Here is a 16,186-nt window from a genome sequence, read left to right as displayed (position 1 = left end):
CTGCTGCTACTAATAACGATGATGAATCACTACATATCATTTCTACTTCTACCTCTTTTTCGAAATCGTTTGTGGTAGAGAAGAAGTAGGCCTATTGACTGGTATATGGGCGGGTACACACGCGCACCAAAAGAAAATAAAAACGGATAGATTTTCACCTTGAATCCCAAATCATGCTATTTATAGATTGTATTGAATATACTGCCCATTTCAATTTTCCGCATGCCAAATCTATTACAGAAATTTGAAAAAATTGCTCACTCTCTTTGATCCCTCACAATTTTCTGAAAATAATATTGAACCATATTAAAACGCAACCCTTATTGTCGCCCCATCTCTTCATTGATAGAAGAATGATATATATTTAAGGTAATGGTGTCATTGGATGATATATACTGTGTATTTATATATATATATATACATGTAGTCTAACAAAAATAAAATAAAAATTATTTAATGACTATTTTGTTGATCGTAGGTAAAGATTATTATAATCATGCTCCTACGAATAATGCTAATGATAGTAGCTTAGTAATAATAATAATAGAAATAAAAACAAACAGAACAGCTTTATAAGGATGTTTCAAAGCACGCAGGTTGGCTTACTAACTCATAAAACAATGAATCTATGAACGAAAAGATATGTACATCACCAGGAATAATCTATATATTGTGTTGAAGGAACACTATTTTGTACCTAGTATTTATAAACGATGTGTTAGGGCTAAATAAATATTATATCACGGTATATGACTATTTTTTTTCAAGCTGATCGGCATCATCACGTAAAAATCCTTTATCTTTATTTTTTCCCCATCTCCATTAATTTTGCTGACGTTTGCTGAATGCATTGAACTCACTTCAGGATTTAGTTTTATTTGATTTGGGCAGCCAACTAGACGCTTATTATTTTTGCATGATGATTATGCAGAAACTTGGAGATTAGATATAACGTCATAGACGGGTATTCAGTATTGATGCTTATAGCACTCTAGATAAAACAAAATATATGAGACAATATCCGATAATACAAACGTACTGTAAGCACGTACTCATTGTATCCTATTCCACTTTTTGAAGAATTACGATTAACAATAAATGATTCCCTTCGGAATCAAATTTTTTTTATCCAGGTAGGCGAACTATATAGAAAAGTGTTAAATCATCGTTCATTCAGACCTCTTTTGCACAATATTGAAGAGGGAAGAGTGAAATATGCTGCAATATGTGCCAATTTGGCCTTATTGCAATGGTGAACCTTATTTGGTGTAAAATGGGGAAATAGACAGTTTTTGTTTTCTTATGTAGCCTTAAACCTATCTGGTTTTATAAACCTCTCTTTAAGAATGTCGAATAATCCGTTCTTCTGATTGGTAAAAAAAGGGGCAGTGTAATCCCGGGATGTAATCCACCATGCCTGCAACACAACAAACTAAGGTGGTAACCAAGGGCAACGGGCATAGTTAACAAGATTTCTGCCCGTTGCCCCCTGACCCACCCCTTAACGACGGGCATAGCAAAATCTGGCTGAGATCCCCATTTGATTGCGTGCAAAATGTTGCTTTCTGCGGTGATTGAGGATACCATAAATATCCGCGCGATTTGATTGAAAGTCTTAGACTATTCGCGCATTTACGATATGACATATCGATGGAACGATGCCGATCTTTGACTTTTGCTTGTTTATTCCTGCAAAAATCTAGGCAATTATCGAAAATAACACTAACTTATTAAGGACATAACCGATGTAAGTTAGATCCGTCAATCATCAAATCTGTTGCAGTTGTTCAAATGCATGTAACTTGCAAAAGGTGAGTCGGCTAAAAAAAATAAGACTGTCGCTGCACGCCACTAGATCTAGACTCTATGGACTAACTTTAGACTCGAACTTGACTAGAACTAGATCTAGGCCTATATGCATGACAAACGACAACGTTAGGTCCGGGCGTTAGGTCTGGACCTAATGACAGTGTTGTCGCTGGGTCTAACGTTAGAGTCTAGTTCTAGCCTTAGCTTAGTCTAGAGTAGTCAGGGTCTAAACTCTAACGTTAGATCTGTAACGTAACATCTAAGTTCCAGACCTTGATGATAGATCTAATGTTCCCTTTAGATCTAATCTTAGATCTGACTTATCTGTTCCAGTTAAAAGTAAAATATCTAAGTTACGTTAGATCTCGACTCTATTGGAGATCTAGATCTAGACTAGATCTACAGTAGATCTACTGTAACGTTAGATTTATTAAATATCAGACCCTGGCCTAATTTGGTTCCTAAAATATCTAGAGCAGGTATGGACTGCTTTGATATTCGAGACCTAACGTCAGGGCTAGGCCTAACCGTTTAGACTAGACCTTAGATCTAACGTTTAATTCGGTTCATAAAATATATATGGACTGCTGTGATATGCAAGACATGGTAGTTTCTTTCGGCTCGCGGGTACCGCACCGGCCAGACCATGCCCACGGGCAAAGCCCTCGTGCATAGTCGCATTGCGGTCCCCTTGAGCCTCTAGAAACAACCATGTCTCTCAAAGCAGTCCATATAATCTATATCATGTCAGTCAAAATAGTATTGTATTAGTAATAGTAGTGGTGGCGGTAGTTGTAGTAGTAGTAGAGGTAGTAGTAGTAGTAGTAGTAGTAGTAGTAGTAGTAGTAAAGTATAGTAGTGTTAAGGTAGTATTACTTTCTTTCATACTTATTTACATACTTATGTTATATATAAGTAGAATTGTAAGAGCAATAAGCCAGTTCATGGTTAGCTCATGATCAGCTTTTCTCAAATGACCTTTGTGATTTTTCATTAGGATAAGCACTATCATTTTCAAATGTAGATGTTGCGTAAGCTTTACCGGTAGAGTATTCAAATTCTAAGAACAAAAGGCATTGTATAGACCGGGTGACTAGAATAGTACATCAGGGATAAAGTTTGGAAATCTGTTTTATTGTCTGCCTTTGGCACATTTGACTATTGTTTAGGCTACTGTCAAATACCAATGATTATGAAGGCTCTATTTATTACTCTTCAGCTTGGATGTGATAAAATGAATATTTTGAAAGGAATACATGAATAATCATCAAATCACAAATGCCTATGTCAGTGAATTTGAAAGCCACCTTCATGGTTTATCTCAAATGACCCTTTTCTGCTCGTGCGCAGTTTACAACCGTGAACAGGCTTATTACATTCATTTATTTGGTTATTTCCTCTGTAAGGATATTCGTGGCATATACTAATTGAGAATATTCCAGAAATGTCTCAGTAAAGCTTTGTTAGGCATGTCTATTCAATGAGATTAATGTATGGTATTTCTGAAATGCACAAAGAGAGACAACAATAGACTGCAACACAATAGAGATTCCTTGTGGTAGTGAAAAGGACAATAGGATTAGCTTTGTTGTTTACATTGTTAATTTCACTGAGGTCATTCAAGAGTCTTCTAGAAGTATTCTAGAAGTATTCTAGAAAGAAGGATAATGTCCTTTTTAAAGACAATACTAGAAGCTTTTAGAATAGTGAATAATTTATATATATGCTGGCAGTTTCTTCAAGGACATCATCACATCAGATCAGAACTCAGAGTTTCACACCAGACTTTATGTCAGAGCATAGTTTATTTCCAACTGGAATACAACATTTATCTGGAATTATTTGCACGTCATCAATAAACTGCAGTTACTTTGAGAGATAATTTTTCAGTTCTCATCGAGATCAACAACATGTTTTAATGAACGCTTTTCAACCCATGGATTGCCGAAATTGACTGTTTAATCATCATTAACATCGTCTTCACGGACATTTGAACTTGTTACAGTGACTCTTGTTATTCATCGTGCTTCAACATCTGTTTCATCATCGCCATCATTGTGAACTTTAATTTAAGGAATCTTCGCCAACCAACTTGTATTTTATCTGGATTTAATACAGGACTATCATAATTTTGGAATATAATCAGAACTGACACTTCAAGACATGTAAGATGTTTTGTTTTATTTTGTTTTGTTGATTGATATATTTCCTGTAATAAAAGAAAAGAAAATCAAATTTAAAACTAATTTTTCATTGTTATTTGTTGCAGTATCGTAACAAATAATTTTTGGGGCTTGTTGCACCCACAAATGTAATAACACTTTACCCACAAATGTAATAACGCCCACAAATGTAATGTCATAATATAAGTCCAAAGTCTTTTTCCAGACCCTGTTGTTTCAAAAATTATAATATAAGTCCAAAGTCTTTTTTCCGGCCCGGTTGTTTCAAAAATTATAATATAAGTCCAAAGTCTTTTTTCCAGACCCGGTTATTTAAAAAATTATAATATAAGTCCAAACTAAAATACGATAATGATATTCCAGTGGAATAAAAATGAAAATCGAGCTTAGTCTTTTTACCAGACCTAGTTAATTAAAACTGGTGAAATTTATGTCTTTGTTGTTGTTTTAACTTATACGGCGCAAATTGAGAATATATGCGCTAAGAGTAAATTGAGAATCCAGCGTAGTCTTTTCTCCAGACCCAGTTATTTAAAACTAAAAACTAAAACCCTATAGTAATGCATTCATATAGCACAAAAGTGCAAAGTCTTTTTTCCAGACACGGTTATTTCAAATACACTGTGTGATGGCGCACAAGGTTGAGTATGGCGTGCCGTTTGTCCCATAGGCAATTCCGTGTGTTTCAGTGTGTCTCGCTGTGAGATGTGTTTTGTTCACGTACTGTTGAATGAAATTTGGGTTGATGATATTTCAACTGGTTAACCATTTTTTAAAGGGTTGCTGTGTCGGTTAATGGAAACTGACAGTGTCGACTGGAGTCAAGTTGACAGTGTGGTTGGAAAAATTTTCAACTGGGGTGACCGAGTCAGGTTACCGTTTCTGTAGGTTGAGGTCATATCTACAGGGTCAGCCAGGTCAGGTTGACATTTTCTTCTGTGGTTGATATAATTTTCAACTGTGATAACCATATTGGTTATTGTCTTGGCTAAGAATTAAAGGTTTTCTTTAGCTGTTTCTAGTCTTTTCAGCGTTAAAGATTAGGGTCTTTTGTTGACCATGGCGGAATTTTCTTTGGACGATTTCGTTGATTCTCCCAGTGTTGAGAAGTTGCTGGTTCTGAAGAAGGTTCATCTCTTGGAGATTGCTCATCATTACCAGGTTGCTGAGGTAAGGACTACTTGGCGTAAATTAGAAATTCTGAAAGCTGTAATTCAGTGGTTAGTGGAAGAGGAAGATGTTCTGCCACTTGAGGCTTTATCTAAGGTTCCGATTGAGTCTGTGAATGTGGACTTGACAGAACAATTACGTTTAAAAGAGTTGGAATTAGAGATAGCGAAAGTTGAACTTGAACGAGAACAAGTAGTTTTGAGAAGGGAGCATGAGAATGCTAGAGAAAGAGAAGAAATTAGGCAAGTAAAGTCTGATTTTGATGTTGCGAAACATGTTCGAATGGTTCCCGTTTTTCAGGAGGGGGAGGAGATAGAGAAATATTTCCTTCACTTTGAAAAGGTAGCTGTTAGTTTGAGTTGGCCGCAAGAAAAATGGTCGCACTTGTTACAATCTCAGTTGAAGGGTAAAGCTCGAGATGCTTATTCAGCTTTGTCAGTTGATGATGCGGGTCGTTATGACGTTGTAAAAGCAGCAGTGTTGCGTGCTTATGAGCTTGTACCGGAGGCGTACCGTCAACAATTTCGGAAAACACGCAAAGATGAGACCGAAACTCATCTTGAGTTTGCTAGGCGCAAACAACAGTTGTTTGATAGATGGAGTTCGTCACTCCATGCAGATAGCTTTGATAAGCTTAGAGAAATAATTCTTCTCGAAGAGTTTAAGCGTAGTGTGCATTTCGATGTTAGGTTGCATCTTGAAGAGCAGCAAATAGGAACGCTTAATGAAGCAGCGAAGCTTGCAGATGATTATGCGTTAACGCACAAAATCACAAACAAAAAATCAGATGAGACAAACAAATCTGGAAAGTGGAAAAACAAAAACAAAAATGGTGCTTCAGCACACAACAAGAAAGAAGTAAAACCACAATCTAAAGATGACGAGCAAGAAAAGAAATGCTATGCATGTCACAAGGTTGGTCATTTTAAAGCAAAGTGTCCTACACTTAAAGGAAAAACAAGTGAATCAAGTAATGCACATCCAAATGCATTTGTGAAAAATTTGCAAAGTTCAGAGAGTAGGATTGAGCCAGTTAACTTAGAGAAAGTGAAAAAGCAATATGAACCGTTTGTTTCTGTAGGATATGTTTCCCTAGCTGGTAGTGTCGAAGCAAGAAAAGTGAAAGTGTTGCGTGATACTGGTGCTTCTCAGTCTTTGATCTTGGAGAGTGTGTTGCCTTTTGGTGAGAAATATTGTGTTGGAACTAGTGTTTTGCTCCAAGGAATAGGAGATGGCTTTGTAAAAGCACCCCTTCATGTGGTAGACTTGAAATCAGACCTTGTTTCTGGTAGTGTGAAAATGGCTGTGAGACCATCACTTCCGGTGGCAGATGTTTCCATCATTTTAGGGAATGATCTTGCTGGTGATAAAGTTGTACCATGTCCAGTTGTGAGTGCTATTCCGTGTGAGAGTAGTAAAACAGAGCAGTTGGTTGCAGAATTTCCTACTGTGTTTCCGTCTTGTGCTGTAACTCGTTCGATGGCAAAGAAAGTAGAATCTGAATCGAAGTCTAGTGAGATAGATGAGGTTAACTTGGGAGATTATTTCTTTTGTCATTTGGTTGATGATGAATGTGAATCAAATGTGAATGAGGGTGCAGGAGAAACTCAAAGTACAGAAGAGAAAAGTAAATGTGAACCAATGCCGATAAGTAAGAGTAAGTTGTTGGAGGAACAACAAAAAGATCCTCAGTTAGTATCCATGTTTGAGAGAGCGATCTCTGAAGAGGAGGCATTGACCGTGCCTGTTTGTTATTATACGAAGTCAGGTGTTTTGATGAGAAAGTGGAGGCCGATAGATGTTCCTGCTGATGAAGTTTGGAAAGAGGTCCACCAGATTGTAGTTCCTTCTACTTATAGGCCAGAAATACTTAGTCTTGCTCATGAAGCACCACTTGCAGGTCACTTGGGAGTCTATAAGACTCGGGAGAAAATCCTTTCTCATTTCTTTTGGCCGGGTTTACAAAAGGATGTTGCAAACTATTGCAGAAATTGTCATGTATGTCAGGTAGTAGGTAAACCGAATCAGAAAATACCAGTCGCGCCATTAAAACCAGTGCCAGCGTTCGATGAACCGTTTGCAAGAATTATCATAGATTGCGTAGGTCCGCTTCCGAGGACAAAATCGGGTAATGAATTCCTGTTTACCATTATGTGCGCAAGTACCAGGTATGTCGAAGCGATTCCACTTAGACGTATCACCGCAAACAATGTGAGCAAGGCGCTGATCAAGTTTTTCACGACTGTAGGATTACCGCGTACCGTTCAGTCTGATCAAGGATCAAACTTTATGTCGAAAGTCTTTAAGCAAGTGCTAGGGCAGTTAGGGATTGAACATGTAGTTTCTAGTGCATACCATCCTGAATCGCAAGGAGCACTTGAGAGATGTCATCAGACACTCAAGAACATGCTCAAAACATATTGTTTGGAAACAGAGAAACAATGGGATGAAGAATTCCATTGTTGCTATTTGCTTTGAGAGAATCTGTTCAAGAATCTCTTGGTTTCAGCCCATTTCAGCTCGTGTATGGACATGAAGTCCGTGGACCCCTCAGGTTGTTGAGTGAAAGGTTGTTGTCAGATGAGGAAGATGTGAATATGTTGGACTATGTATCGTCTTTCCGTGAGAGATTGCATCGTGCTTGTGAAGTTGCTAGGAAGAATTTGTCTGATTCTCAGGAGAAAATGAAGTCTTGGTATGACAAGAAGTCCAAGGAAAGGAATTTCAAGGCAGGTGATGAGGTTTTGGTTTTGTTACCAGTAGTTGGTAATGCTTTGCAGGCTAGATTTACTGGACCGTATACCATTCTGAAGAAAGTTGGTGATGTTGACTATGTCGTCAAAACTCCAGATAGAAGAAAGAAAAAGCGTGTATGTCATGTGAATATGATAAAAGCCTATGTTCGAAGAGATGATGAAAAGAGAGCACAACCAGTGTTGAGTGCTGTAGAATCTGAGCTGAATGATGAAAGTGAAGAGATGTGTAACATTGAGAGAAATGAACCATGTGTGAAATTGAAAAATTCAGAAGTTCTAACACACATCAATGACAAACTAACCCACTTGTCTGAGAAGGAGAGGAGGGATGTGAAAGAGCTGTTGAATGAGTATCCGCAGTTATTTGCAGATATCCCATCTCGTACTGATGTTGTTGAACATGATGTTGATGTGGGAGATACCGCCCCAATCAAGCAGGCACATTATCGTGCTAACCCAGTAAAGATGAAGAATCTTGAAAAAGAAATAGAGTACATGCTGCAGAATGGCATCATCGAGCCAAGTAGCAGCGCATGGTCGTCGCCATGCATCTTAGTTCCGAAACCGGATAAGTCGTATCGTTTCTGTACCGACTACAGAAAAGTCAATTCGAGTACAAAGACCGATTCTTTCCCGATACCGCGCGTAGATGATTGTATTGACCGTATAGGCAAGGCGAAGTATGTGAGCAAATTCGATCTGCTTAAAGGCTATTGGCAGATTCCGTTGACTAAGAGAGCGCAAGAAATCTCTGCATTTGCTACACCTCAAGGCCTATTCCATTACACTGTGATGCCATTCGGTATGAAAAACGCGCCGGCTACATTCCAAAGACTTGTGAATCGTCTTGTCTCTGGTCTTGAAGGCTGTGAAGCTTACATAGATGACTTGATTGTGTATAGTGAAGATTGGGAAGTTCATGTACAAAGAATCAGAGATTTGTTCAGGAGATTGTCTGATGCCAAATTGACAGTCAACTTGGCAAAGAGTGAGTTTGGAGGTGCTACTGTTAGTTTCTTGGGTCACGTTGTTGGTTCAGGTCATGTTCGACCACTCTCAGCGAAAGTAGAAGCTATTCTGGCGTTCCCGACTCCAACCAACCGGAAGGAACTGATGAGGTTTCTTGGCATGGCAGGCTACTACAGACGATTCTGCCATAACTTCTCTGATGTCGTCGCCCCGCTGACCAATCTACTACGGAAGGAGGTGAAGTTCATCTGGTCCAGTGACTGTCAGAGTGCTTTTGACAAAGTGAAAGCACTCCTATCTACCAATCCTGTACTGGTGGCTCCAGATTTTAGTCAGCCATTCTCTCTGATGGTTGACGCTAGTGATGTGGGTGCCGGAGCTGTTCTTACGCAGAAAGATGAACAGGGAACAGACAGGCCCATATCGTTCTTCTCAAGGAAGTTTTCGAGCAGTCAGAGAAATTATTCCACTGTGGAGAAGGAAACTTTGGCGTTAATCTTTGCACTGCAACACTTTGAAGTGTATGTGAGTGGATCTCAACATGCATTGGACATATGGACAGATCATAATCCTTTGACGTTTCTAAGTAAGATGAAAAACAAAAATCAAAGACTTACAAGGTGGAGTCTACTGCTCCAAGAGTACAACTTGAACATTAGACATCTACCGGGAAAAGACAACATTATTGCAGACACATTGTCGCGAGTGTAAACTGAATCCTTAACTTTGAACAATTTGATAACTTCGAATTTGTGTGAACTTTGAACTCTGGACAATGGAAGTTTAACGTCGTGTGTATCAATGTGAAATTCGGACAATGAAAGTTTGATATCATCAATGTGATAAACAGTGAACGTTTGACATCGTGTTATGTCGTCGTGACGTTTGAGCAGTGAACATTTGACAGCGTGTTAATTCATCGTGACATTTGAACTGTGAACGTTTGATATTGTGTATAATCAAGGTGAAATTTGGAAACTGCACTTTATGTGAACAGTTGAACTTGAAAGTTATATCATCATGTGAATTTATACCTAAATGCTTACTTGTCATCTCAATTTAATGGATACTCCGGAATGGACTCTTTACCATGTTTGATTTGAAAGTGAACTGAACTTGTGTTTTTTCTGGATTTTTGGATGCCAACTGTGCTCATGTTTGCACTATATCTTGGATCAAGTAATCTGAACCTACTGTGAATCTTCATAAACATTCAATGAACCCTAACTGAAGCGATGATGTTGAACTTCGTTGAACTGAAACTATAGTTGGAAGAAGATATTGGAAATCAGAAGTTTGAACTTACATCTTGAATGATTTCTCGTATTATTGACTTTTGGACTCAGTGAAGCAATGCTTTTTATATCGCATTTCTCATAACACTTGGAAGTAATATCATGTATTTCTATGTTGATTATTCATATGAAATTTCTTATGACTGTGATTATTACGAACATACATGTATTTCAGAACATGTGTGTACCTTTTGATGAATAAGTTTTACTACATGCATGCGCTATCAATACATGTCTGTTTTACTCATTTCATTATACTATGTTTTATATTATGCTTTTCTTTTGCCAAAGTATGCGAAATTGCTGCACAAAAAGCGTGAAATTGAAAAAGGGCATTTCGATGTGTTTTAATGCATTAACTGTGTTTGGTTAAGCGCTATTTTCATTGTGATAATGTTCGTTTATATTAACAAGCAAAATTTGAGTTGCGAACATACTTATTGCAATTTCTTTGAAAAAATTATAAGCATGTTTTTAAGGAAGGGAGTGTGACGAGATAATAATACACGTTTAAGTCTGGAGGACAGACTAAAAAAAGGATATCGCTATGTGAACAACGGACTTGTGAATCTGAATCGTCATGTGTACATTTTGTAAATAAACTGTTTTTAAACGATTTGACACGGCGTGGCTTGTTTGCTAATTGAGGAGTGTCTGAATGGAGAACAAGATTCAGGAGGTTTACGTGGCTTGTCCAGGACAGGTAACAGTAACTGAGTAAGAGCTTGTCAGGACCAGCAAATGTAACAGTGGGGGCTTGTCCGTGAATCAATCCTCCGCGTAACAGTGGGGGCTTGTCCGGAGTCAATTCCCCAACGTAACAAGGGCTACAAGCAGACTGATATCGCAGAAGTCCTAGGGATATCACAGAGTGCAGTCTCTAAGATCCTGAAACGTCAACGTGAGGCGGGGAATGTGCGACCACGGAAATCTCCAGGACGTCCCATATTGACCACAAGAAGAGATGATCGCCAATTGAATTTCAGCCGCAGAAACCGGAAATTGCCCACGAGCGTCTTCGTCGCTTGTGGAGGTTGACCAAATGTCCACGCCTGTCTGTACGCCACAGAGTAGCTCGTCTTCTTTGGGCTAGGGAGCACAGAAGGCTTCATCCAGGACATTGGCAACATGTGGTCTTTACGGACGAGAGCCGGTTCATCCTTGACCGAAAGGATGGGAGACAACGAGTTCGTCGATTAGCCGGGGAAAACCTTCGCGATGAATGTATCCACGAGACGACTCAAGGCGGAGGCGGCTCAGTGATGATATGGGCCGGCATCCATTATGGAGGGAAAACGCCACTGGTGGTTCCGGACGGAAACGTCAACGCCGCCGCCTACAGGGATATCTTGGAGTTCCACTGTCTTCCATATGCAAGACGAGTGTATGGGCACAATTTCCGACTGCAGGATGACAACGCTAGACCGCACAGGGCCGCTGCAGTAAGGGAATTCCTGGAAGCAGAGGGCGTCGTACAGTTGCCATGGCCAGCTTGTTCGCCGGATGTGAACCCCATAGAGCATGCATGGGATGCCCCAGGCCGAGCCATCAACGACAGAGAGGTCATTCCTCAAATACTAGTGACTAAGTAAGAACAATGACTTAAGTTTGATGCAAATTTGTCCATGAAATCACAAGAAAGAAGTCATCTGGAAAACTGAGAGAGATTGAAAATAAATATCTCATGATCCTTTAATTTACTGTATATTGTCGTCATTGTTGTTCTATGCTCATGACATCCATCGCTTAGGACATAAACTTGTAAAATATCACTGTCAAACGTGTGTAAAAGGCAGAATAATAAAGTAAAGTGGTTATCATGCACCATAAATGCCATATTCAAATCATGTTGTAATAATTACGCTGTGAAAATTTGGTGAAAAAAAATATTCCACCTTTATGACCAACAGTTTATTATAATATAAGTCCAAAGTCTTTTTACCAGACCCGGTTGTTTCAAAAATCATAATATAAGCCTAAAGACTTTTCCAGACCCTGGTGATTTAAAAAATATAATATAATTAAAAAAGCTTTTTTCAAGACCCGGTTATTTAGTCCAAAATAAAATACCATAATGATATTCCAGTGGAATAAAAATGAAAATCGAGCTTAGTCTTTTCTCCAAATCCTGTTATTCCAAAATTATGAATAACAATACAACAACAAAAACAGTATAAAGACCCCATTAGCGTAGTCTTTCAGCCAGGCCCAGTTATTTTTTTTCTTCAAAATAACGCTAATAATAGTAATTAAAAAAACTCAAAATCTAAGACCAAACAATCCTTCAATCTAAGAACCTGTTTTAAAAAGAGGTTTCGAGCGTTGTCTGTATTCCAGACCTTATCATTAAAAAAATTACGAAAAAAATCTTTTAACGTAAGACCCTATCATATTCTTATTCTTGTGAAATAACACAAGTTTTAAAACGTACTCTTTCCTCCAGACCCGGTTATTTAAAAAATGAAATAAAAAAACTTCAAAGCTAAGACCAATCTTCAAAAGTTACTCCCAGTAAAAAAAAATATGTCTTTACCCCACACCCATTTTTTTTTTTTTTTAATACTAAGACCCCTACAAAACATTGTAATAATGCATGGGTAAAGCAAACATCCTTTCTCCAGACTTTGTTATTATTTGAAAAAATAAAATAGTTTTTACAAATATTCTAATACGAATACCCAATAATCTAATAACTGTGGAATAACATGAAGATCGATTGTAGACTTTCCTCCAGACACAGTTATTTCAAGAATAAAAAAGCAATAAAACCCAACCCCCAACAACGAATCTAAGAACCAACAATCCTCCAAATTAAGACCATGTGGAAAAGCACATGTTTAGAGCGTTCTCTTTATTCCAGAACCAGTCATTTATAAAATAATTTTAACAATCTTAAAAACAGAATACTTTGTCATATCCTTATTGTTGTGGAATAACACGAGTATTATGCTTAGTCTTTCATCTAGACCCGGTTATTTAAACGATAAACAAATATTGAAAAAAAAATCTAAGCTAAGACCAATCTTCAAAATTAAACCCAGTTAAAATGCTTGGGTTTAGAGTGTTGTCTTTACCCCACACCCAGTTCTCTTAAAAATACAAATTAAGCGAAACATTAATCTTAAAACTTAGACCCCAGCATCTTCCAAACTATAAAAACCCTGTGATAACGCATACCACAAAAAGACAAATTAATCATAGGCGTAAATATTCATATCTGAATGATACGCGCCTTAAAACCCAAGATAACAAAAACAACAACCACAACGTTATTCTACATCAATGATATTGTGGGGTCTTTGTTAATATTGTTTGTTTGTTTTTATTGTTTCTTATAATTTCCTATTTTGAAGTAACTGGGTCTGGAGCAAAGACTACACCATATTTCCATGCTATTCAATGTTGATAAGATTGTAGGGTCTTTGTTTTGTTGTTGTGTTTTTAATTATTTTTTATAACTGGGTCTAGAGGAAAGACTACGCTATATTTCCATGTTATTCAACATAAATAGGATCGTGGGCCTAATTTGTTTGTTTTTCATTATTATTAATCTATTATTATTATTCATCATTTGTTATTTGAAAGATATGGGTCTGGATGAAAGACTACGCTATATTTCCATGTTATTGAAAATTCATAAGGTATTGGGAGTCTTTGTTACTTGTTGACTCTTTAAAAAATTATTTGTAATTTTGAAATAAGTGGGTCTGGAGGAAAGACTACGCTATATTTCCATGATATTCAACATCAATAAAATTGTGGGGCCTTTGTTTTATTATTATTATATATCTTTTTATGATTTGTTATTTTAGAATAACTGGGTCTTGAAGAAAGACTAGGTTATATTTTAAAGTTATTCAATATCAATGAGATTGCGGGGTCTTTGTTAATATTGTTCTATGATTTGCTATTTTGAAATAACCGGGGTTGGAACAAAGACTACACCATATTTCGATGCTATTCAATGTTGAAAAGATTGCGGGGTCTGTTTTTGGTTGTTGTTGTTTTGTTTTTGAATGATTATTTTATAACTGGGTCTGGAGGAAAGACTATGTTATATTTACATTTTGTTAAACATTAACAAGATCGTGGGGTCTTTGTTTTTTTTATAATTATTATTTTTTATTTGCTATTTAAAATATTTGGGTCTGGAGGAAAGACTACGCTAAACTTCTATGTTATTCAACATTAAGAAGAATTAATTTTGGGATCTTTATTTGGAAGATTGTTTAAATGTTTTATCACCAGGTCTGGGGAAAAAAGACTGACTTTGCGCTATATGAACGCATTACTATAGGGTTTCAATTTAAAACAGATTCGCCAAAAATCCCTTCAAATTTATAACATTTGTGGGTAAAGTCATTATTACACTTCTGGGCGATCGAAAATTATTACATTTGTGGGTGAAATCATTACATTTGTGGGTAAAGGGTTTTAGTTTTTAGTTTTAAGTAACCGGGTCTGGAGAAAAGACTACGCTTGATTCTCAATTTACTCTTAGCGCATATATTCACAATACGCGCTGTATAAGTTAAAACAACAACAAAGACATTTATTCCACCAGTTTTAATTAACTGGGTCTGGACAAAAAAGACTAAGCTCGATTCTTACTTTTATTCCACTGGAATATCATTATCGAATCTTATTTTGGACTTATATTATAATTTTTGAAACAACCGGGTCTGGAAAAAAGACTTTGGACTTATATTATGATTTTTTAAACGACCGGGTCTGGAAAAAAGACTTTGGACTTTTGTTCTATATGAACGCATTACTATAGGGATTTATTTTCTAGCTACCGGGTCTGGAGAAAAGACTATGCTTGATTCTCAATTTACTCTTAGCGCATATGTTTACAATACGCGCCGTATAAGTTGAAATAACAACAAAGACATTTATTCCACCAGTTTTAATTAACTGGGTCTGGAGAAAAGACTAAGCTCGATTCTCATTTTTATTCCACTGGAATATCATTATCGTATATTAGTTTGGACTTATATTCTAATTTTTTTAATAACCGGGTCTGGTAAAAAGACTTTGGACTTATATTATAATTTTTGAAACAACCGGGTCTGGAAAAAAGACTTTGGACTTTTATTATAATCTTTTAAACAACCGGGTCTGGAAAAAGACTGCACTTTTGTGCTAAATGAACGTATTACTATAGGATTTTAGTTTAGAACGGATTCGCCAAAAATCCCTTCAAATTTATTACATTTGTGGGTATAGTCATTATTACATTTGTGGGCGATCAAAAATTATTACATTTGTGGGTAAAGTGCATTATTACATTTGTGGGTGAAATTATTACATTTGTGGGTAAAGTGTTGTTACATTTGTAGGCGTTATTACATTTGTGGGTAAAGTGTTATTACATTTGTGGGCGTAATTACATTTGTGGGCGATTATTACATTTGTGGGTGTAACAGGGCTTTTCCGGGAAACGAAAGCCAATATGAACAGAAAGCCAATTTGAATTGAAAACATTTTAGGGATTTGTTTTAAAGTTCTAGATTATACTGTGTTATTACATGCTTGTATTTCTGTATATTCCACTATGGATACATTTGATATTGAAGAATTTCTTGCAATGACATAACTGTCATATGAGCATTTGAAGTCACCGAAAAAGGATGATTTGATAGCAGTTTGTGATCATTTGGGTGTATCTCTAGCCCCAGGCAGAGATAATTGACTTATTAGCTAGTCACATGAAGCTTACAGAGGAGTCTGCAACTTCTGTCATTGTTTCAGATGATGCTCAGATTCAACTGGCAAGGTTTGAAATGGAAATGAAAATGAAAGAGAATGTTGAAAAGGAAAGAATTATCACCTTTTCAATGTTTATTTTCTCCATTTCAATGTTTTATCTGAGATAAAACATTGAAATGGAGAAAATAAACATTGAAAAGGTGAGAATGAGATTAGAGTACCAGTTAAAATTAAAAGAAATGGAGTTAGCTCATGAAATACTAACTCTGCTAAGGATACATCTCCCCAAGTC

This window comes from Lytechinus pictus, chromosome 15 (genome assembly GCF_037042905.1).
Source record: "Lytechinus pictus isolate F3 Inbred chromosome 15, Lp3.0, whole genome shotgun sequence".
NCBI lineage: Eukaryota > Metazoa > Echinodermata > Echinoidea > Temnopleuroida > Toxopneustidae > Lytechinus > Lytechinus pictus.
This window is presented reverse-complemented; position numbering follows the sequence as displayed.